Source organism: Tenrec ecaudatus, chromosome X (genome assembly GCF_050624435.1).
Source record: "Tenrec ecaudatus isolate mTenEca1 chromosome X, mTenEca1.hap1, whole genome shotgun sequence".
Classification (NCBI taxonomy): domain Eukaryota; kingdom Metazoa; phylum Chordata; class Mammalia; order Afrosoricida; family Tenrecidae; genus Tenrec; species Tenrec ecaudatus.
The window spans coordinates 73146290-73171841 of NC_134548.1; the positions used below are offsets into that span (position 1 = coordinate 73146290).

The 25552-nt window shown below is 39.6% G+C and overlaps 1 protein-coding gene and 1 non-coding gene across 2 annotated transcripts in view; one reads left to right on the top strand and one right to left on the bottom strand.

Moving 5' to 3' along the window:
- HEPH (hephaestin) overlaps positions 1-25552 on the bottom strand; it is a 192176-nt gene that overhangs the window by 107843 nt on the left and 58781 nt on the right. The gene's annotated exons all lie outside the window — the stretch shown is intronic.
- LOC142435479 (small nucleolar RNA SNORA48) lies at positions 7719-7858 on the top strand. Its single transcript, XR_012781528.1, has one exon. It is a non-coding gene; the product is annotated as a small nucleolar RNA SNORA48 (small nucleolar RNA).

Here is a 25552-nt window from a genome sequence, read left to right on the forward strand (position 1 = left end):
TCCTGGAGAAAGTTTATTAATTCTTAAAAGCTCAGTTTTAATGCCTGCTTTCCAAGGGAAGATTCACTCCAACAATACGCAGATGTTTTCATTGTTTTTTCCTTTATAATAGTTATTAGTACATATCACCATGGTAGACACATGAAGGATGTTTATATACCTATCGCCCTTTTATATGTCAGTTTGTTACACTGTGGTGGCATATGTATTGCTGTAATAATAGAAGCTATGCCACTGGTATTTCAAATTTCATCACATTAACCAATGGTTAACACATTTCAGTGAAGCTTCCAGATTAAGAATAGACAATAGCATGTGTCACATTGTCCACTTACAGGAGCAGACTGCGACAGAGAACATTTCTGGGGTCACATGGGAGGGTAGGAAGCAGTGCAGTCTGAACCCCCACAAATGGAGCGAATCAAGAAGGGAGCATGCCTGGATTAACAATCCGGCGGAGAAATCAATGGGACCGACGGTTCCAGGAGGACATGGAAGAGGGAGAGGTGGGGGAAAGGAAGTGGTGTTAACAAACTCAGAGACAGTGAAAAATAAGTGATCTAAAATCGGTGGTGAGGAGGGTATAAGAGGCCTGATAGGGTGTGAGCAAGGGTAATGTAACTGAGAGGAAATACTGAAACACAAGTGAGGGTTGAGCATGATAGTGAGACAAGAGGAAGGTAAAAGGAAATAGAGGAAAGAACTAGGAGTTGAGGGGAATTTATAGGGCTCTAAATACAGGTATGTGCATATGTAAATACACTTTTATATGATGGTGGGGAAATAGATCTAAGTGCATATATTTATAGATTTAGTATTAAGGCAGCAGATGGACATTGAGTCTCCACTCAAGTACTCCATCAGTAGAAGAACACTTTGTTCTATTAACCTGGCATTCTGTGATGCTAACCTTCCTGGCACAATCACTGAAGGCAAAAGGGTGTATAAGCAAATGTGATGAGGAAAGCTGATGGTGCCCATCTATCAAAAGAAATAGGCTTGAAGGTAAACAAGTGGCCATCAAAAGACCTGAAGGTAAACAAGTGGCCATCTAGCTGAGAAGCAACCAAGCCCACATGGAAGAAGCACACCAGCCTGTGTGATCAAGAGGTGTCAAAGGGATCAGGTTTCAGCATCAAAGAAAAAAAATCATATCACTGTGTGTTCACCTTCCCAATATGATCACTGAAGGCAAAAGGGTGTATAAGCAATTGTGGTGAAGAAAGCTTATGGTGCCCTACTATAAAAAGATATAGCATATGGGGTCTTAACGTCTTGAAGATAAACAAGCAGCCATCTAGCTGAGAAGCGACAAAGCCCACATGGAAGAAACATACCAGCATGTGTGATCATGAGGTGTCGAAGGGATCAGGCAACAGGCATTAAGGGAAAAAAATCATATCATTGTGAATGAGAGGGGAGCATAGATTGGGAAGCCAAAGTCCACTTGTGGGCAACTGGACATCACCTTACATAAGGGTGACGGGGAGGAGATGAGCCAGTCAGGGTGCAGTGTAGCAATAATGAAACATACAACTTTCCTTTAGTTCTTAAATACTCCCCCCGCCCCCCCACCACTGTCATGATCCCGATTCTACCTTACAAATCTGGCTAGACCAAAGGATATACACTAGTACAGATAGGAACTGGAAACACAAGAAATCCAGGACAGATAAACCCCTCAGGACCAGTGGTGAGAGTGGTGATACTGGGAGCGTGGAGCAAAGGTGGGGTAGAAAGGGGGAACCGATGACAAGGATCTAGATATAACCTTCTCTCTGGGGGACAGACAACAGAAAAGTGGGTGAAGGGAGACGTCAGGCAGTATAAGATATGAAAAAAATTGATAAATTATCAAGGATTAATGAAGGAGTGAGGGTGGGGGAGGAATGAGGAGCTGATACCAAGGGCTCAAATAGAAAGCAAATGTTTTGAGAATGCTGATGGCAATAAATGTGCAAATGTGCTGGACACAGTGGATGTATATATGGATTGTGAGAAGCATTGTATGAGCCCCCAATAAAATGATTAATAAAAAGAAAAAAGAAGAACAGACTAAGAAAGGGAATAGGTGGTTAATTTCTGAGGAATTAATTGAAGATTTTATGAGTAGTGGAAAAACACTGTCTTATATGATGACAGTTGATAAGTCCTTTAGGTTGAAGTCAATCAAAATACAATTGAGTAAGTGCTGCATTTTCAGAGTAGAGTGGGACTTAATGAAATGTATGAAGAAAATCCAGCTAAAAACATCTATTAATAGGAAAAACCCAATTGTAAGAACAATGAAGTTAGGAAGCTCTGAAGTCATCAAAAATTAAATGGATTGCATGAAAATCAATATGCTAGGTATCAGTGAGCCAAGATGGACTACTATAGAATTGAGCATTTACATGGTACACTATATCAGGAATGACAACTTCAAGAGGACTAGTGTCCTGCACATCATCAAAATATCTATTCGCAATGGTGGTAGTTACATAATTTGTTGTCAATTTGAGGATTAAGAGTGAAGGAGTGGAGTTTAGCCTGTCAACCAGGTAGCAGCTTAATGGCTACATTTGGAGGCACTAAAGAAATAAATAGCTCACTGGAGGCAGATAGAGGTTCACTCCCTGTGAGACATCCCTGTGGAGAAGACACATGGAAAGAGGCTGATGGAGCCAGACCTCTGGGGCTGGAGAAGCCATGTGGAGACCTTTGCCAGCACTGAGATGTGTACAACGCCACTGGATCCATAAGAATTCCATCCACTGATCTGTGATTTTCCTGCATTCAGCATCATCGCATGTGTTTCATGAGTCTGAGGAGGACTTTATAGATTGGTATCAGACATATGGCTAATATCAGACTTATGGACTTGATCTGGACTGGGCTGGGATGTTGTCTCAATATTCAACTGCTCTTGTATATAAAACTCTTTCTTATATACATGTGAGTGTCTATTAATTTGCTTTTCTAGTCTACCTAGACTAACACAACTACCCACAAGATGAAATATTTAAGAATAAACTTAATCAGAGAAACAAAACATTTATACAAAAACCCCACAAATCACTAGTATAAGAAACCAAAATAGATCTATATAAATGGAAGAAATTACCATGTTCATAGATAGGAAGATTTAACATTGTGAAAATGTCAGTATTACTCAAAGTGATCTATAAATAATCCAGTCCAGATCCCTGCATAATTATTTAAAGAGATGGAAAAACTAATCAACAACTTTACATGTAAATGAAAAGATCCAGGATTAGCAAAGCAGTGCTAAAGAAGAACAAAGTAGGACAACTGTCATTTCTCAACCTCAAACCTACTGCACAGTCATAGTTGTCAAAAACATCCTGTTACTAGTATAATGAAAGATACATAAACCAGTAGAGCAAAATAGAAAACCCGGAAATAAATCCATATACTTATAGACAACTAATTTTGTCAATGGACCGAGAAAACTTTTAATAGGGAAGAGAAAGTCTTTCAAACATGTTGTTTGGAGGTGGGGGGGGGGATATGGTCACAAAATAGATAGGAACGTGGTGGGAGTATCTGTTTCACTTTTTACTATTGGTAAATGAGTGTGGCCTTCGTTTGGTGGTGAGAGGCCTGAAATTCTAAAGTGTACATTGATCAGCTCTGACAGAATGCTAGAATTTTTTGCCGGCTTCAGTGCACAAGAGTCAAGATAAATTTCTGCTTTTGCTTGGAACCTCTGAGAGCTAAAAAAAATTGTATTTGCATTTCCAGGGGCCATTCTCAATGTACCCTTTAAGGGTACTCCAAATTCCCTCAGAAGGAATTTTTTTCCCCTCCAGAGCAGGACGTAGTGTTTTATTTCACTCTTGGGGAATTTTGTAAAATTTTTTGTCCTACCAACTCCTATCCAGTAGAGAGTGAGGGCTGTGGCCACTTGTCTGTATGGTAGAAGATTGCTATCTGGATTGAGACACAGATAACCTTACAGAACAGTAAGGTGATGTGGAAGCCAGGAGACAAGAGACTTCTGATTTGGGGGAGCAGGGGCATCCTGGTCCCTCAGCAGTAAGTATATAAGAAACTCCTGAATTCTGGCCCAAAGAAAGATGTCTGCATCTGGTGGGTATGGTCTGCCTAAGGAAGAGAGTCCAAATGATTCTAGCAGGTTACTTATCAACCTCTCACCACCAAACTATTACTAATATAATTTAAACTCTTCTCCTACCCCCATCCATGCTACACACCCAATCTCATCACTACTTCCTCATGTTGAAAACAATATGACTTTCTGCTCCTATATGATCTTTCTCCTCTAATCCAAAGAGATAACTCCTTCACCAAACCTACACACCATCTACAGCTAGATGACTATGCCATGCACACAGTAGCCAACAGCAATAACCACAATCATTCAATATAAACAAAGTCAACAGCTGAAGATTATCCAAACTCAATGGAATACAGAGTGGCAGGAGGGTGGAAAGCCCTGGAACTATCAGAAAGAGAATACAGGTGAATGATGTTTAAGACCACACAAGAGCTCTTTGGATCAATCCAAAACACAAAGTTAGAAATTGAGATATTAAAAACCTCACACCCAAAAGAAATCCAGAATCTAAACAATGAAATAAGAGAAATAAAAATCAAGGTTCAAGAACTGAGCAGTAGATTGGAGGAAAAGGAAAATTAAAACAGTGAACTCAAAGACAATCAGACAGATTTCAGCAGATGAGAGAAACTATCAAACAAAAATGCAAAAGAATCCAAAGAAAGCCTGAGGATGATGTGAGACACCATGAGGAGAAATGATATATATCTCATTTGAATACAGGAACAGGAAGAAACAAATCGATTTGCAGATAAAGTAGAAAGAGACTTCATGGAGTAAAATTTCCCCAGTGTCAAAGGAGGATATGATAACCATCCAAAAAAGCATAGGTTTGGTTCCAAGTATATTTTGTCCTAGAAAAAAAATCAAGCCATATAGCAGACACATTATCCAATTTCAAGGAAAAAACCTTGAGAGCAGCTAGAGAGAAAAAGACAGTCACCTACAAAGGTAAACAGATAAGTGCAGACTTCTCTGCAGAAACTATAAAGGAAAGAAGACAATGGAGCAATATATACCAAACTTTGAAAGAAAAAATCATGCCAATCAAGAAACCAATATCCAGCAAAGCTAGCCATCAAATATGAAAGACAATTAAAAGTATTCCCAAACAAGGATATATTTAGAGAATTCATAGAAACAAAACTAACATGACAAAAATATTAATTTGGACCACTATGGTCAGAAAACCAACAATAGCAGCACATAAATTTAAGGCCACCATAGAATACTGAAAATAGAATCTAAAACAACACAGATCTAGAGAATAAACAAAGATATGAATAAACAACCTCCACCCAAAAAGAAGAAAAATACCAAATACAAATAATATAATATGACAAGTAAAAACATTTAGAATTCATAACTGAATGTCAGTGGACTAAAAGAACCTCTCTGGAGACAAAGAGTAGGAGACTGGTTTAGGGAACAAGATCCCTTAATCATCTGGCTTCAAGACACACACATAAAAACTCACAGACAAAAATAGACTGAGAATCAAAGGATGGTGAAAAATTTACCAAGTCAATGACAACCAAAAAAAGGCAGGAGTGATAATATTAATTTCTGATTAAATATATGTAAAAATAAATGGCATCATGAGAGATAAGAATGGACACTACATAATGGTCAAAGGATCAAATCACCAAGAACATATAGCCACAATTAGTATATATGTGCACAACGAAAGATCCTTGAAATATATCAACCAAGTCCTCAAAGAGATTAAAAGAGAAATAATCAGATTAACAATAATAGTAAGAGACTTCAATATACTATTCTCAAGGAGAGCAATATCAATAGTAAAGAAACTCAATAAAGAAACAGTAGAGCTAAACAACAAAATCAAACAGCTTGGCATCCTGGATTGTTACAGGTACTAAAACTAATAGTAAAAAATGTACATGACACATATTTAAAAACAGACCACATGCAAATAAAGCAAGCCTTAACAAATTCAAACACATAGATATCAATCCAATCATCTTCTTAGACCATTTTTCTGAAACTCAACAATAGAAAGAACAAAACCATAAAGACAAACACATGGAGAACCAACAACACACTACTCAAAAAGATTAGTTATTACTCCAAATAGATGAAATTAGGAGGTTCCCTAAAACAAGAATGATAACACAACATGCCAAAATTTAAGGGGCACAGCAAAAACCATGAGATGTCAGGTTATAGCAATCAATACGTAAGGAAAAAAGAGAAAGTAATTTTCAACACTGTTTTTCATCAACACCTAGTAATTTTCAACACCTCTAGCAGTTAGAAGAGGGAAAACAGCATACACCCTCTGAGATAATTAACGTTTCTTGTGTCAACATTGTCAATGAATACATGTGGGAAAAATTGAAGGGCGGAGAGATAAATACTTCTTGATATAAAGCTCTTCCTTAAACATATATGAGTGTCTCTGGACTTTTCTCTAGTCAACCCAGCCTAATACAGGAAAGCTCAATATTGTGAAAATTTAAATACCTAAAGCAATCTATGCATTCAACACAATCTCAATCCACATTCCAATATCATTCTTTAAAGAAATGGAAAAATAATTCAAACTTCATATGGATACAGAATAAGCTGTGGATAAGCAACAAACTTCTCTAATAGAAGAGCAGGTAAGTGGTTTTGCACTACTTAACCACAAAGCCCACTACACAGCCGTAGTTGTCATAACAGTCTGGTACTGGAATAATGATAGATACATAGATCAATGCAACAGGACAGAAAACTCGGAAATAAAAGCATCTGCCTACAGACAACTGATTTTCAACAAAGGCCCAATAAATATAAAATAGGAAGGAGATTCTGGGTTCAACAAATGATGCTGGAAAAACTGTTCATCTGCAGAAGAATGAAACAGGACTCATACCTCACCTCATGCACAAAACACGAACTCAAGGTGTGTCAGAGACCTACATGTAATACTAAAAGCTATCAGGATCATCAACAAAACAATTGGGACAAACATAAGGACCCTAGTGCAGGGAATACATGGACTACCAGATAAAGCAAAGGAAGCACACGCAGTGGAAAACAAAATAGGTGATTTGTACCTATTAAAATAAAACACTTATGTAAATCAAAAGATTTCATCAAAAGAATAAAACGAGAGTCTACATTGGGAAACGATATTTAGCAATGATATAATGGACTAGGGACTAATTACTAAAATATACAGAATTCTGAACTACCACAACAAGAAAAAACAAACACCACTCTTAAAAGGTGGGCAAAGGATTTCAATAGACAATCCATAAAATACAACATCCAAATGGCTAACAAGCATGTGGCTGCTTCACTAGCCTTCTGGGAAATGAAATTCAAATCATTGGTGAGATACCACCTTATATCCACAAAATAACACAATTAAAACAAAACAAAACAAAAAAGAGAACAACAACAAAGAGAGAGAGAACAACAAATGTGGAGAGGGTGCTGAGAAACTGGAACCCTTATTCAATGCTGGTGGGCTTCTAAATATGTACAACCACTGTGGAAAGTGATATGGAGGTTCCTACAACAATTGGCAATAGAAATACTACATTGGGGGAAGGGGGAAAAAGAAATACCACATAACCCAGCAATATAATTGCTGGACATATACCCCAAAGAAATGAGAAAAATCATCCCCTGGCTATGGGCAAAGAGACTCCTGATGTGTGTGCTTTTATATCAGTCAGGGGCAGAGCAGACTGGCAGCCCTTTGTTAATCCTAGCTTGATGCCTAGATCATGGCCAGAGCTGTTTCATGCCTAGGGCACATTAAAAAAAAAGAAGAAGAAGAAATGAGACAAATCACAATGAGATGTATATTCCCCCATGCTCCTTGCAGCACAGTTCACAATATCAGGAAGTTAGAATAAACCCAAATTCCCATCAGTTAAAGAATGAATTTTTTAAACTTTAGTATATACACACAATGGAATAATACACATTCCTATAAAACAGTGATGAACTCATGAAACACTTCATGACATTGAAGGCTCTGAAAATCATTATGCTGAATGGACTCAGTCAATCTCTAAAGAACAAATACTTTATGAATCCACTTCTGTAAAGATAAACACCAAGTTGAAGATAAACTCATGCTTTCATACAATGCAATCCATTGACCAAGTCTCCAAAGAAACTCAGTAGAAAGCCAGACTAGTTCCCATGATCATGAATGAGACATTCTCTCTCTCTCTCTCTTTTTCTCTCTCCTTCTCTGACAGAGGAGTCCTCACTTCAGCTGGGATCATATTTTCAAGAATGGGGGAAAGTAAGATGACCATTTAGTGGCTGCCATGCAAAAATGTAATGAGGTGCCCCTAAATCAGAAGACAATCCTACCTGAGTGATAAATGCTACTGATTGGAAAATCAAGTCAAGAGTAGGGAAGGGGAGCATACACATTTTGTCGAATACAAGTGCATCTCTGTTGGACCCCAAGGGGTGAGTACCATTGGTACTATGCTTCTAAGAAGAAACTTTGGTCCGAGTTTCTGTACACCCACATGGGACCCAGGACTCCTGCCATAGAATCTTGGAACATTGGACACTGGCTATTTGAGGCACTTGATATATTCTAAAGTCTGTACCAGAGAGATGCGATGTGTAAACTCCATTCAGTGAACTGGACCCCACCTCAAACATACCTGTAACCTGAAGACATAAGAATGAAAATACACGGTGTGTGAACAATCAGAAAACAGCTATACCAACAGTATTAAACTTTCAGTAGGCAGACTAACATTTACTTATTCCCTCAATGCCATACTTGATTTATTAAAGTATGCATTATTCTGGCACACCTATGTTTGACATTGTTAGTGAATATTATTGTAAGTTTTGTCTGATCAACAACTCCCGTAGTTGAATGCAACCTAATTGATAGCATGGAAGTAAACCCATTTACCTATGATCAGTTCATCTTGGAAAAAGCACCAAAAATTTTAAATAGGGGAATGGATAGTCTTTAAAACAAACTTTCATGAAGCAGTAGAGGGGAGTATGTTAAAATAAAAGATGTAGGTGGGGGAGACAATGGGAGGAGTACAATACTTAAAGGCAAAATAAGTAAATACTATTATATATGCAATCACTGGCCATGAGTAGATACATGAATGAACATGAATAACAATGGCCTTGAGTAGATACATGAATATACATCCAGGTTGTAGGAGAGAGATGGAATTATATACAGGTTTTGCCTCGTGTAGATAGCTGTTTGTTTTAAGATAATCCAACCTCTGGGACCTGTTTCCTACACCTAAACAATATCCTTTCTCCTTTAACTTACCCAGTAAAAACATATCTCCCATATCCCTCTTTTACAACTCATTAAAAATTAGCACACAACAGGAAGGCCTACTAAGATCAATACTACTAACTAACACATACCCACAAGCACCTATATCCCATTTCTCCTATTGACCCAACCAACATGCCTTCATCATCTATATACAATACCCTCTCCAGCACCTAGCTGATCCCCTCACCTATACAGCCAGCCCCCTACCCCTAAAAATCACAGAATCCAATGCAGCATCTCAATTCATCCATGATGCAATGAAGAAAACAGCCAACACCAACAACTATCACAAAATATCTAGAGAAACAAAAATCAATTACTGAACATGACTAAAACTTAACAGTTTCCACAGAAGCAGCCCTTCAATTGCCACATAGAGAATCTAAGAGAATGTTGTTGATAGTTGTACAAGAATTTAGGGGATAATTCCTGAAAACAGGTGAAAAAAGAGAGATACAAAAATCCTGACACCAAAAGGAAATTAAAGAATTAAGGCATGAGGTAGCAGAATTAAGGAAAAATAGAATGGAAGAAATAGACAATTGAATTTTCGAACGGAAAGATAACCAAGCAGAATTCAGCAAATGAGCGAAGCAATCAAACAAAAAGCAAAAGAGCAAAAGAAACCAAAGAAAGCCTTAGGATGATGGGGGATTCCATGAAGTGTAACAATACTGAAATTATTGGGGTCCCTTATGGGAAACTGAGAGCAGGGAAGAGAGTGTATGTGGACAAATTCTCTATGCTCATATTTAAGGAGTTTGGGAGGCAGATTCTGCTGGAGGAAGGCCTTCACACTCATGAGTTGGAGATGTATCCAAGTCATACTCTCCCAAATAAAAGTTATCCATCACAATGTCTCCCCATAATAATGCCAATTTCAAGGTGCTGCTTGCAACAAATAGTTGCTATTCTGCTCTCAAAGATTAACTGCTTGAAAGTTTTTTGTCTGAGGATTGTCTCCCATCAAGAGCGATTAAACCACCCTATTAAGTATGGCCCAATACCTTTTGAAAAAGGATCATAGACTGTTCCCCTGAAGAAGAACTCATGGTCACGTATGGTCAAGCAACCTCAGGGATGGCCAAGGTTAGGGCATCATCTTACCTCTAGAACCTGCCTATCTTGTTACGTATTTTCCTCTCAGATATATGCCCCTAGCACATTCCCTTCCTATTACGTGTATGCTTCTAATAGAACCCCTTTTAGTGTATGTGTGTGACATAGCTTGAATGCCCAAGATTATATATGCTTGTGAGAGAATATATTCAGCCTCCTGTCTCGTTCTGATCTCCCTAGAAGAGGTGAGTCCTTTCATGCCTTCTCTGATGTTCCTTTAATTTATCCCTTAATTACACAACTGACTTTTATGACCTATTTGTTTGTGGAGGTTGGTTACTCATAGTCCCTGAGCAGGAAGAAACAAAAAAGCCTACAGTTAAAACAGAAAGGGAATTCTTAGAAGAAAATTCCCCCAATATGACAAAGGAGGATTCTATAACAATCCAGGAACCAGAGAGAACACCACTTAGATTAATTTCCCCTCAGAACACGTCAGGACATACAGTAGTCAAATTATCCAAATTTAAAGAAAAGGAGAGAATCATGAGAGAAGCTGGGGAGAAAACGTTACATATAAAGGTAAACAGAGGACTTCCGGAAAGATGGCGACGGAGTGACACATACCAGGGGGACTCCGCAGAATCCAGCCCAGGAGAGTTGCTTAGAGGGAAATTCAACACTGCTGAATCGCAGGAGGTGCACCATAAAGATAAGTAGGCACAGACCTACGGGGTTTTGAGGGACTGGGGCTTTTGGTTTACCTCAGTGGAAGCCGGCTGGGGCTTGACCTTAGCCCCGCCACTGTATCTGCTGGAGCCCGGACCATTTGGAGCCCAGCCACTGTATCTGCCGGAGCTGGGACCATTTGGAGCCTGTAGTGGGGCTTGGTCTCAACACAGCCACAGTTTTCCCCTGCCTGCCTCAGGGCAGGGACAGGACCCTTGCAGCTTCACCGGCTGGGATTGGGGTTCAGCTACATTGTTGCTTCTGTTTACATCTCTGCTCTCTATTCACACACAGCCTTGGAAGGCTGCGCAGGGGCTTTTTCACAGCACAGCCACAGCTTGCCACGCTGCGTCGTCTGAGCAGGGCCTAAACCCAAACCCTCACAGCTCCTCAGGCAGGGATCAGGGTTCAGCTACATAGCTGCTTCTGTTAACATCTCTGCTCTCTGCCCCACCCCCCACTTCTCTAAGAGCTGCTCAGTGGCTTTCTTGAGACTCTTCTTGTGGCTCAGCTGTGGCCTGCCACTGAGGCTTGGGGCAAAGAATAAATCCTTTTAACTCCAGAGGCAGGGAGTGGGACTCAGCTACATAGTTGCTTTTGCTTCCCTCGCTTCCCTATACCCCTGCACAGTCTAAAGAGTCTTACTTTTAAATTTTTCTCCTCCTCCTCATCTCTTCCCTGTTCTCTCACACTCCAATGCTGACCTACAGAACACTCCTTTTGCCCTAGGTCATTTACACCTGAGCCACACCCAGCTAGGTGAGCTCCACACTGCATAGCTAGCCCAAGGCTAGGGAAAGGCCTGCTTTATCTCCATGGGATACGCTGCCCAACTTCTCACTAGGGAATTCCTGCCTGTGTACCTGGGGGCATAAGGCAGCTCAACCAACACTTATCAACATTCCAAGCAATTACAGGAACTTCAGCCCAAGCTCTGCGACACTGAAGCAGGCAACCCAGCAGCCTTATTGGGCACTCCCCTGATTGGGAAGCCAAAGGAGAATAAAGTGGTAGGTTAATCCCATAGTAAAATCAGCTGCAGGCAGTTTGAAAAAGCATTCCTATAAGTCTCCCAGAGAGAGCCTGGAAAATGGCACCTGGTCCCTCTAAAACAACTCAACGCAAAGGGCCATCAGCCCCAATGACCTCAATGAAAAAACAGGAGAAACAAAAGGCAAAGACAGAAGATGTCCTGAACATAACAACATACATAGAAGAAGCAGACATTGGAGATGCTACACAAAGAAATTCTCAGAATGCTGCTTGGAGTCATACAGGATATGAGGGAATCAATACAGAAAAAGTATGAAACGATAGAGGAGATAAAAGCCATACTGCAAAGGGAAATACAGGAGCTTAAGGCAGAGATAACAACAAACAGTAGCAAAATCACGGTCCTTGAGAATCAATTGGAGGAATCAGAGAACTGCATCAATGACTTGGAGGACAGCCAAGCATACTTTATTAAACGTGAACAAAACTCTAATAAGATCATCAGAGAAGCTGAAGAAAACCTAAGAGCCATGTCTGATGCTATGAAGCAGAACAACATTAGAGTTATTGGCTTACTGGAGGAAGACAAAACAAAGAAGTCATCTGCAATAATAGCGAGATAATTCTTGGAGGAAAATCCCCCAGCCTAATGAATGAAAACCAGGCAACCATTCAGGAAGCTGAAGGAACACCAGCAAGATTGAACACCAAGAAGAAGTCACCAAGGCACATATTAGTTAAACTATCCAAATTGAGGAAAAGGAGAAAATCATGAGAGCAGATAGGGAAAAACAAGCAATCACATATAAAGGTTCCCACTTAAGAATATTCTCAGACAAATCAGCAGAAACTATGAAAAAATGGAGAGAGTGGGCTAACATTCCAAAATTGAAGGAAAACAACACAATTCCAAGAATACTCTACCCAGTCAAATTATCGATCAAGATCGATGGAGAAGTAAAAGTCCTTCCAGACAAGGGAAACCTCAAAAAATATGTTAGAACAAATCCAGCCTTACAAAAGATCCTTGCCAACTCAGTATGGGCAGAAGAACAAAACTCACGAAGCATAAATAAGAGACCATCACATAGAACAACCTCACCCAGAGGGAAACAAAGAGAAAAAGGACCCCAAGATAGCAATAGCTTAAGGGTTGAAAGAAGTCAAGAATGATACACACAAAAAACACAGTAATGAGAAAGGAAAGTAGGAAAACTCCCAACACAAAAGGTATGAGATGACATCACAGAGTCCGCAGATGGAGATAGTAACGCTGAATATCAATGGCCTGAACTCAGACATTAAAAGACTGAGACCAGCAGAATGGCTTAGAAAACACAACCCATCAATCTACTGCCTACAGGAGATACATCTCAAGGCTACAGACAAAAATAGGCTGAGAATCAAAGGCTTGAGAAGGACCTACCAAGCAAACAGCAATACAAAAAAAAGCAGGGGTTGCAATCCTAATCTCAGATAAAATTGACCTCAAAGTGCAAACCATAAAAAGAGATAAGGAGGGACACTATATGATGCTCAAGGGAATCGTAGGCAATGAACCACTAAGAATTGTAAACATATATTCCCCGAATGAGAGACCAGCTCCATACGTCAAACTAACACTCGAAAAGATTAAGAAAGTAATCACAGACTCGACAATTATAGTGAGTGACTTCAACACACCACTCACTGAGAAAGATAGATCGCATGGAAAGAAACTCAAGAAGGAGACTAGAGAGCTAAACTCCACAATTAGACAATGTGACCTGATAGATATTTACAGAGCTGGTCATCCAAATATAAAAAATTCACATTCTCTTCAAGCCCCTATGGCACATATTGGAAGACAGACCACATGTTGGGGCATAAGGCACATCTACATAAATTTAAGCACATTGAAATAACACAGACCTCTCTCTGTGTCCACTGTGCCATAAGACTGGAAATCAACAAAAGGAAGACAAAGAAAATAAGAGCAAATAATTGGAGGATGAATAACTCTCTACTGCAAAAGGAGTACATACTGGTGTAGATCAGAGTTGAAATTAGGAAATTTCTAGAAACCAACGAAAATGAGCACACAGCGTACCAAAACATATGGGACACAGCAAAGGCAGACACCAGAGGAAGTTTCATAGCAATACATGCACAACTGAGAAAGGAAGAGAGACTCATGATTGATACGCTGGCACAAATTTTACAAAAACTAGAGCAGAGTCAGCAGGACAATTCTATTAATAGCAAAAGAAAAGAAATTATAAAAATCAGGGCTGAGATCCAGGAGAGGGAAAATAAGAAAACTAAGGAAAAAATTAATATCTCTAAACGTTGGTTCTTTGAAAGGATAAACAGGATCGATAGACCACTGGCAAACCTAGCCAAAGAAAGGAGGGAACAAATCCCAATAGCAAGAATAAAGGATGAAAGAGTGTTCATTACAACAGACCCTAATGAAATCAAAAGGATAGTTACACAGTACTATGAAGGATTATACTCCAATGAATTCAACAATTTGGAAGACATAGACAAATTCCTGGAAAAACATTCCCTCCCTAGACTATGCTCGGTGGACATCAAGAATCTCAACAGACACATAGCAATAGAAGATATAGAAAAGGTTATCAAGGGATTACCAACAAAAAAATCCCCTGGACCAGATGGCTACACTGGAGAATTCTACCAAGCATTCAGGGAAGTACTAACACCAATCCTACACGAACTTTTCCAGAACATAGATAAAGATGGCAAACTCCCGAACTCCTTCTATGAAGCTAGTATAACTCTGATCCCCAAACCGGGCAAGGAACCCACAAGAATCGAGAACTACAGACCAATATCCCTAATGAACATTGATGCAAAAATCCTTAACAAAATACTAGCCAACAGAATACAAAAGTATATAAAAATAATTCACCATGACCAAGTGGGATTCATACCAGGGATGCAGGGATGGTTCAACATAAGAAAGACCATTAATATTATTCATCACATTGACATGAAAAACTATAAGAACCACATGATAATATCAATAGACGCAGAAAAAGCATTCGACAATATCTAACACCAATTCCTGTTTAAGACACTTGCGAAGATAGGAATGGAAGGAAAGTTCCTCAAGACAATACAAGCTATATATGAAAAACCAACAGCCAACGTGGTAGTCAATGGAGAAAAGACTAACACAATTCCAATAAAAAAGGGGACCAGCCAAGGATGCCCTTTGTCCCCACTCGTATTTAATATCGTGCTGGAGGTTTTAGCTAACAGCATAAGGCAAAGAAGAGACATCAAAGGTATTCCTCTGGGGAAGGAAGAGGTGAAATTATCATTATTTTCAGATGATATGATTTTATATATGGAAAATCCCAAAAGTTCCACAAGGGGAGTACTGGAAGCAATACAGGAGTTTGGCAGAGTGGCAGGATACAAGATCTACAACAGAAGTCCATCAGACTGTTATATACATCAGATAAAACCACAGAAGTAGAGATCAAAAAGGTTGTACCCTTCACAATAGCCAAATACAAATGGAAATATCTAGGGATATATCTGACTGAAAAAACAAAAGATCTATACAGGGAAAAATATAGAACACTATTACAAGAAACCAAGAGTCACCTCAACAAATGGAAGAATATCCCATGTTCTAGGACTGGAAGACTCAATATAGGTAAGATGTCAGTTCTGCCAAAAGCACTATATAAGTTTAATGCCATCCCGATACAATTACCCTCATCTTTCTTCAAAGAAATGGAAAAACTGATTACCAACTTCATATGGAGAGGGAAAAAGCCCAGAATTAGCAGAGAACTCCTCAAGAAGAAGGACACCATGGGAGGGCTTGCTTTACCTGATTTTGGCACATACTATACAGCCTCAGTTCTCAAAACTGCATGGTATTGGTACAATGACAGATACTCAGACCAATGGAAAATATCTGAAAACCCAGAAATAAAGGCATTAACATACAGACAGCCGATCTTTGATAAGGACCCCAAAAATATCAAATGGGAAGCAGATGCCCTCTTTAACAAGTGGTGCTGGAAAAAAATGGATATTTAACTGCAGAAAAATGAAGCAAGACCCTTATCTCATTCCATACACAAGAATAAACTCAAGGTGGATCACAGACCTTGAAGTTAAACCCCAAACTATTAGGGCCATCAATGAAAGAATTGGGACCAACTTGAGAACTTTGGCACAGGGAATACACTGGCTATCAGAAATAGGGAAGGACACACACACAGAGGAGGCACAAATTGATAAATGGGATATACTGAAGATAAAACACTTGTGTACATCGAAATAATTCACCAAGATAGTAATAAGAGAGTCCACAGACTGGGAAAACATCTTTAGCAATGACACATCAGAAAAAGGCCTTACTACAATACTCTGCTAGCTTCCAAAAAGAAAAAAAAAACTAATAGCCCATTTGAGAGGAGGTCCAAGGTCTTGAACAGAAGTTTCACAGGGCCAGAAATCCAAACGGCCGCCAAACATATGAGAAAATGTTCCCAATCTTTAGTCATAAGAGAAATGCTAATTAAAACAACAATGAGGTACCACCTGACACCCTCAAAGGTAGCCCAATTCAAAAAAATCAGAAAGTAACAAGTGTTGGAGGGGCTATGGGGAGACAGGAACTCTCATCCACTGCTGGTGGGCCTATAAGTGTGTACAGCCACTATGGAAATCAATCTGGTGATACCTAAAACAGATGGAAATAGAGTTACCATATGACCCAGCAATCCCCCTACTGGGCATATACCCAGGAGAGGAAAGAAACAAACCAAGGCCAGACATCTGTGCTCCAATATTCATTGCGGCACAGTTCACAATTGCAAGGAGCTGGAAGCAACCCAAATTTCCATCAACTGACGATTGGATTAAAAAACTGTGGTATATACATACAGTGGAGTACTATGCATCACTAAAGAGCAGTGATGAGCGTATGAAGCACAAAGCAGCATGGGAAGAACTGGAGGAAATCATGCCAAGTGGAGTAAGTCAAGCACAAAAGGACAAGTACAACATGATCCCGCTGAGGTAAGTATTTAAAAAAATGCAAAAGGGGAATAGGGTAAAAGCTACTGTATACAAACATTTTTGGAGTGGGGACTGTGTAGTATGGTAGAGACCAGATCAAAATCAGGGATGCACATGGTAGACAACTGGCTAGGAGGTGGGGAAAGGAAAATAAAAGGATGACTGTTAGGAAGAAAAGGGGAGCGGGGGTATGGGGCATTAACCCACCCAGGGGAGGGTATTGTTTATATATCCACAGGGAAAGAGGGAACAGACTTCAACCCAGTGCCACAAGGTGTGAAGGGAACATTCCGGTGTGGAGTAGGGAACCAGTGGAGAGGTCTGGGAGACTGGGCCCAGTACCAAAAATTAAGTGGATTCCTGCACCTCCCCCGAGAAGAATTTGTTTCAAAGGACGACATTGATTCTGCAGCTCCGGGAGAGGGACATACTTGAACAGAGCACAAGGGAGCAGGCGAAGGGGGAGGAGGAGAGAGAGGAGAACAGCCTGGCCCACCAGTGATGATGTTCCTGATTAGAGCAGCCAGTCCACAGAGAAAACAACATGGCTGGCTCCACTAAGAGACATGATGCCCCTCAGTGACCAATGGCGCTACAGGGGACAGCACCTGATACACAGTTTGCAAAATGCCCCTGACCTGATCCCAACACACCGAGGCAAAGCACTGGGGGAGTGCAGCGGAACAGCAAGGGAATGGAGCAGTAAGGTCCCCAGGGAATGCTGAAAGTGGACTTTGGGGCCAGGGCGGGGTGCCCCAACAGACTGGACTGGAAAACACTCCTAAAGGCCAACAAACGATCCTTGAACTAACTACAAGCTTTTCTTTCGTGATGTGTTTTGTTTTGTTCTTTGTCAGTGGTTTGTTTTTATTGTCTGGTTGTATACTGTTGCTTTGTTTTCCTCTGTCTTGTTTTTGTGCATGCTATTATCTCCACAGGTCTGTCTAAATAAGACAGGCTGGATGAACTCTCTGGAGGAAAAACAATGGGACCAACAGTTCTGGGGGTACTTGGGATAGTGGCAGGTGGGGAGTAAGAAGTGATGTTAACTAACCCAGGGACAAGGGAACAACATGGGATCCAAATTGTTGGTGAAGGGGGAGTGGCAGGCCTGGTAGGGAATGATCAAGGGTAAGGCAACATAAAGAAGAGGTATAGCTGTAACCCAGGTGGGGATGGAGTATGATAGTGGGGCAGGAGGAAAGTCAAGGGAAATAGAGGAAAGAGTTAGAAGGCAAAGGGCATTTATAGAGGTCTAGACAAATACATGTACATGCAAAAATATATATGAGGATGGAGAAATAGATCTATGTGTCTATATTTATAGGTTTAGTATTAAGGTGGCGGAAGGACCATGGGCCTCTACTCAAGCACTCCCTCAATGGATGAATACTTTCTTCTATTAAACTGGCATTCTATGATGCTCACCCTCCTGACACAACTGCGGAAGCTAAAGCGGGTGAACATGTAAATGTGGTGAAGAAAGCTTTAAGTGCCCGGCTATCAAAAGAGATAGCATCTGGGGTCTTAAATGCTTGAAGATAAACAAACAGCCATCTAGCTCAAAAGCAACAAAGCCCATATGGAAGAACACACCAGCCTGTGTGATCACGTGGTCCCAATGGGATCAGGTATCAGGCATCAAAGATAAAAAAATCATATCATTGGCTGCACACCTCCATGATACGATCGCCGAGGACACGCGGTTGCATAAGCTAATGTGGCGAAGAAAGCTGATGTTGCCCGGCTATCAAAAGAGATAGTGTCTGGGGTCTTAAAGGCTGGAAGGTGAACAAGCGGCCATCTATCTCAGAAACAACAAAGCCCACATGGAGGAATCACACCAGCCTGTGCGATCAAGAGGTTTCAAAGGGATCAAGTATAAGGCGTCATCAAAAAAAAATCTTACCATTGTGAATGAAGGGGGAAGTGCAGAGTGGCGACCCAAAGCCCATTTTACAACCACTGGAGATCCCCTCACAGAGGGATCTAGGGGAAGAGATGAGTCAGTCAGGGTGCGATGTAGCACCGATGAAGAATACAGCTTTCCCCCACTTCCTAAATGCTTCCACCACCCCCCCAACTACCATGATCCGAATTCTACCTTGCATGTCTGCACAGAGCAGAGGTTGTACACTGGTGCAAATAGGAGCTGCAGGCACCGGGAATCCAGGGTGGATGATACTTTCAGGACCAGGGGTGTGAGGGGCAATACTGGGCGAGTAGAGGGTGAGTGGGTTGGAAAGGGGGAACCTATTACAAGGATCTACATGTGACCTCCTCTCTGGGGGATGGACAAAAGAAAAGAGGGTAAAGGTAGACGCCGGATAGAGCAAGATATGACAAAATAATAATTTATAAATGATCAAGGACTCATGAGGGAGTGGGGAGGGAGGGGAAAAAAGAAGACCTGATGCAAAGGGCTTAAGTGGAGAGCAAATGCTTTGAGAATGATTAGGGAAAAGAATGCACAGATGTGCTTTATACAATTGATGTATGTATATGTATGGATTGTGATAAGAGTTGTATGAGCCCCTAATAAAACGTTAAAAAAAAAGAAAAGAAAAAGTCTTCAGATCTAGTAAGCAACTGCCTGCTCTTTGACATGAGATTGCTATGAGTTCAAATTGACTCAGTCCTAATAACAACAGCAAGTTCTTGAATCAACAAGTTCCATGAGATACTCTGTATTTTCATTTTTTAAAATCTGTATATTATATTGGAGAACATTTTTTATACTAAGACTTCTGAACCATTTAAGTCAAAGTAAATGCATTTTCAATTATGTTTTGTACTTTTCTCAATAAAAGACTTATGCTGCCAAAAAAAAGGTAAGCAGATAAGAAAAAGCTCTGACCTCTCCATGGAAACCATGTAGGAAAGAAGAAATCAGAGCAACGTATTCTGAAATTTGAAAGACAACAAGTGCAGCCCAAGAATCCTTTATTCAGCAAAGCTTTCTATCAACTGTGAAGGAAAAATAGAAATTTTCTTAGATAAGAATGTATTGAGAGAATACATAAAATAAACAACGCAACATCACAAAAAATACTATCCAGTTCTTTGTGGGCACAAAAGCAACAACTTCAACACATGAACATGAGATGACCACAATACCCAGAAATCAAAATAAGGAAAATAGCAACCAAAACATCACAGATTGAACAGAGAAAAGACAAACTCTTCACACTTATATACCACCTTATAATTGGGATAGAAAGGAAAATATTAAATGGAAATAGTAAGAAATGACAGTGTTTAATCTGCAATGAGATTTCATTACACTAAATGTTAACGAGTCAAACAGGTCCATAAAAAGACAGAGTAGCAGACCTGATTAGATGGAAAGATCCATTGATATGCTACCTTCAAGGGTCACTTCTCAAACTTACAGACAAAAACAGACTGAGAGAGAGTCAAAGGCTACCAAAATTTTACCAAGCCATGGCAATAAAAAAGCTAGGTGGCAATATTAATTTCTGACAAAATAGACCTCAAGGTATACAAAATAATTAGAGGTAAGAATGGGCATTACATAATGCTCAATAGAGTATTATGACCAATAGACCAAGAACACATAACCATAATAAACATATATGCACCCCCCAAAAGTCCCTTGAAATTTATCAACCTTATCGTCAAAAAGATGAAAGCAGAAATCATTAGATCAACAATTATAGTAGGGGATTTTAACACACTACTCCCAAAGGAAAATAGATTACTGGGTAAGAAACTTAATAAAGGAATAGACAAGGTCATCAAGAAACACCCAACTAAAAAAGGCCCAGGTTCAGATGGCTTCACAGGAGAATGCTACCTAGCATTCAGAGAAGAGCTGATGCCAATCCTACACAAACTCATCCGGAACATAAAAAGGGACAGAAAATCCCCAAACTCATTCTATAAAGCCAGCATAACCCTAATACCAAAACTGGGCAAAGACCCCACAAGGAGAGAGAACTACAGACCTATCTCTCTCCTGAATATATGTGCAAAAAATCCTTAACAAAATCCTGGTCAATAGAATCCAATAACATATAAAAAATAATAATACAGCATGATCAAGTGGGACTCATACCAGGGATTCAGGGATAGTTCAACAATGGACAATTAACATAATCCACCATATTAATAAAAGGAAAAGAATCATATGATAATATAAATTTATGCAGAAAAAGCATTAGATAATATCCAACACCTGTTCCTAATAAAAACTCTCAAGAAGATAGGATTGGAAGGGAAAAGTCTCAATACAATAAAGTTCAGATGAGAAAAACCAATAGCCAATATTACACTCAATGGGGAAAAGCTGAAAACATGTCAACTGAATAAGGGAACCCAGCAAGGATGTCCCTTAACCCAACTTTTACTCAACATTGTGCTGGAAGTTCTAGCCAATACCAAATGGCAAGAGATCAAGGGATCTCTTAATCTTTACAATTGGGTAAAGAAAGTGTGAAACTTACACTACTTGCAGATGATATAATTTTTAATATATTGAGCATCACAAGGTGTTCATAATAGGATTACTGTAAACAATAGAGGAATTTGTTACTATAGCAAGATAACAAGCAGAATTCAATTGGTTTCCTATATATCAGTGATGGGAATACTGAAAAAGATATCAAAGAAATAATACCATTCATAATACGCATGCAGAAGCTGAAATACTTAAGAATAAGCTTATCCAAAGAACCTAAATACCTGTATGAAGAAAAATACAGGACATTACTACAAGAAACCAGAAGGAATCTACACAAATGGAGGACTATGCCATGATGGTGGATTGGAAGGCTCAATATTATGAAAACGTCAATATTACCTAAAGCACTATACAGATTCAATGCAATCCTGATCCAAATCCCAGCATCATTTTCCAAAGAAATAGGGGAAATGGATACCAACTTTATAGGGAGAGGGAAGAAGCCCAGGATAGTCAAAGAACTCAGCAGAAGGAAGAACAATATAGGTTGTCTTGCACTACCGGACATCCAAACCTACTCTGGTAGTTACATAATCTGGTGTAAATTTGAGGATTAAGAGTGTAGGGGTGGAGGCTAGCCTGTCCATCAGGCTAATGAGGCCTCTGTGTAGGCATGGCCTTTGCTTGAGGATTTTGGGAACTCCTGTATTTCCTCCTTGAAGGTGTCTCCCTGTGAGACATCCCCGTGGAAAAGACAGATGGAAGGAGCTTGATTGAGCCAGACCTCTGGAGCTGGAGAAACCATGTGGAGAACCCTGCCAGCACTGAGATGCTAACAATGCCACTGGGTCCACAAGACTTCCTACCCACTGGCCTGTGATCTTCCTGCATTTGGTGTCATTGCACGTGTTTTGTGGGTCTGAGGAGGACTTTATAGATTGGTATTGGACATAATGGCTAATATCAGGCTTTTGGACCTGATCTAGACTGGGCTGGAATGTTTTTTCCATATTCAATTGCTCTTGTACATAAAGTTATTTCTTATACACATGTGAGTGTCTATGAATTTGTTTCTCTGATCCACCTGGACTAACACACCTACTATATGGCCACCATTGTTAAGACAGCCTGGTTCTGGTATAATGATAGATTCACAGACCAATGGATCAGGACAGAAAACCCAGAAATAAAAACAGCTCCATACAGAAAATTGATTTTTACAAACACTCAATAAAACATTAAATTGGGAAGCAGATTCCCTCTTCAATAAATGATGTTGGGAAAGCTGCATATCCATGTGCAGAAGAATGAAACAAGGTCCCTATTTCACTCTATGCCCCAAACCAAACTGAAGATGGATCAAAGACCCTAATGTAAAACTCAAAGCTATCAGGATCATCAATGAGAAAATAGGGACAAAGCTAGGAGTACTACTGCAAAGAATACACGGGCTATCAGAATTAAGAAACACTCAGTGGAAGATGCAATAGATTAATGGGACCTATTTAAAATAAGACACTTGTCTTTATTGAAAGACTTTATTAAAAGAGAGCCCACAGCGTAGGAAAAGATATTTAATAATTACATAACAGACAAAGGACTAGCACTAAAATATACAGAATTTTAAAAGCATACAACAAGAAAAACTAATAGCCCTCTTAAAAGATGGGCAAAAGACCTGAACAGATGATCCACAAAGGAAGACACTCAAATGGCTAATAAACACATGAGGAAATGCTCCCATTCATTAGCAACCCAGGAAATGCAAATCACAGCAATCATGAGATACCACATAACGTTATTACAGCCCAGTTAAAAGAAAACTGAGAACAACAAATGTTGGAGAGGGTGTGGTGAGTTAGGAACTCATGTCCAGTGCTGGCGAACTTGTAAATATATACAGTCACTTTTGTAGGTGATATGACGATACCTAAAGCAAATGAAAATTGCACTACCATATGACCCAGCAATACCATTACTGGGCACATACCCAAAAGAAATAAGAGAGAGATCACGAACAGATGTTTGCTCCCCCATGTTCATCGCACCACAGTTCACAACAGCAGGAAGCTGGAAACAGCTTAAATTCTCATCAACAGAAGAGTGGATAAAAAAACTTTGGTACATACACAAAATGGAATATTATGCATCCCTATAGAAACAGTGATGAAACCATGAAACACCTCAAGACATGGAGGGGTCTAGAAGGCATTATGCTAAATGAAGTTAGTCAAGCACAAAAGGAAAAATACTGTATGAGTCCACTGCAGTAGGAACATGCTGCAGAACATGTGCAAGCTCAAGCTTGCATAACATCTAGTCTTCTCGCCGGGGACCAGACAGACTGGTAAAGAGGTGGACCAGTGCCAATGAACCATACACCATTTGCTCCAGGTAAATATAGTAAAGGTCACTTGGCCAGAGAGGCCCCCATGGCACTGGGCTCAAATCGATGGGCGAGAGGTGTGGATGCTGAGTGGTAGCCATGTGTATCTGTGGTAATGAGAGAGAGAGAGAGAGAGAGAGAGAGAGAGAGAGAGAGAGAGAGAGAGAGAGAGAGAACTCTCATGAGGATAACAGAAGAAATTACACCAAAAGGGATCGATCCCAGAGGATAAACAATGAGAGAACAGAACTAGGCAACATGGTAAAATATCTAAGGAACAGAGTAGAAGAAAAGGGAAATATAATCCAAGCCAATCACTGTGAGCACAACTGACGAGAGAAAAAATCAATCACAAAGAATGAATCTGAAGAAAGGTTGAGAATTATGTTGGAAACTATCAAGAGAAAAAAACCTACATTTCATCAGAATCCTGGAGTAAGAAGAAACAAAAATGTTTACAGAGAAAATAGCATGAGAATACATGGAAGAAAATTTTCCCATGTCACAAAGAAGGAATAAGTAAACATTTGGGAAGCTGGGTAAACCCCCCCCCCCCTAAAAAAAAACACCAGATAGACTCCCAAGGAAAAATATTAGACACATCATGGTCAAACTATCTAAATTCAAGTGAAAAGAGAGAAGCTTGAGGGAAGCTGGGGATAAAACAACAATCACCCATAAAAGAAAAGAGATAAGGATAAACATGAATTTCTCAGTAGCAATTATGCAGGCAAGAAGACAATGGAGCTACTCTGTTTCCAGAAAGTAAGACATCCCCCAAGAATAAGATCTACTTACAGTTTTGCTTCTCACTGAAATATAAGGCATCCCCTCAGATTAAGACATTCCCAAAAAATAAGGCCCCCCGAAGCTGCCGTAACTCTGGACTCTGGACCGTAGCAGCAGGTGCCGCCACGCAACTCACTGTTAGCTACAGCACAGCCGGAGCAGACAGGAAGTGTGAGGTCTCTCTTAATAAAACAGTAAAACAATAAACAAGAAATGTGTGCAGTGTTCTTCTTCATGGAAAAATAAGACATCCCCTGAAAATAATACCTAGCATATCTTTGGGAGCAAAATTTAATATAAGACACTGTCTTATTTTCAGGGAAACAGGGTATGTATATCAAATTCTGAAATAAAAAACTGCCAACCAAGAATCCTTTAGCCAGTAAAATTGTCCCCCTCAAATACAGGGGAAAAATAAATGTATTTCTTTATTTTTAAAATAGTTTTATTAGCACTTCATCCACATGTCATACAATTCAATAATAAAATTGTATCAAGAAGAGTTGTACAATTACTACTACAATCAATTCTAGAACATTTTCTTCTTCCTTGTACTTATTGTTAATCATGTAATTACTATTTTTCTAATTGTGGCAAATATATACACAATAAGACATTATCTAATTCCATAACTTCTAAATGTATAATTCCATTCTATTGATTACAAATTATTTCTAGACAATATGTCAACAAATGTATTTATAGCAAAGAAAAATCTACAATATATAAAAATAAGAG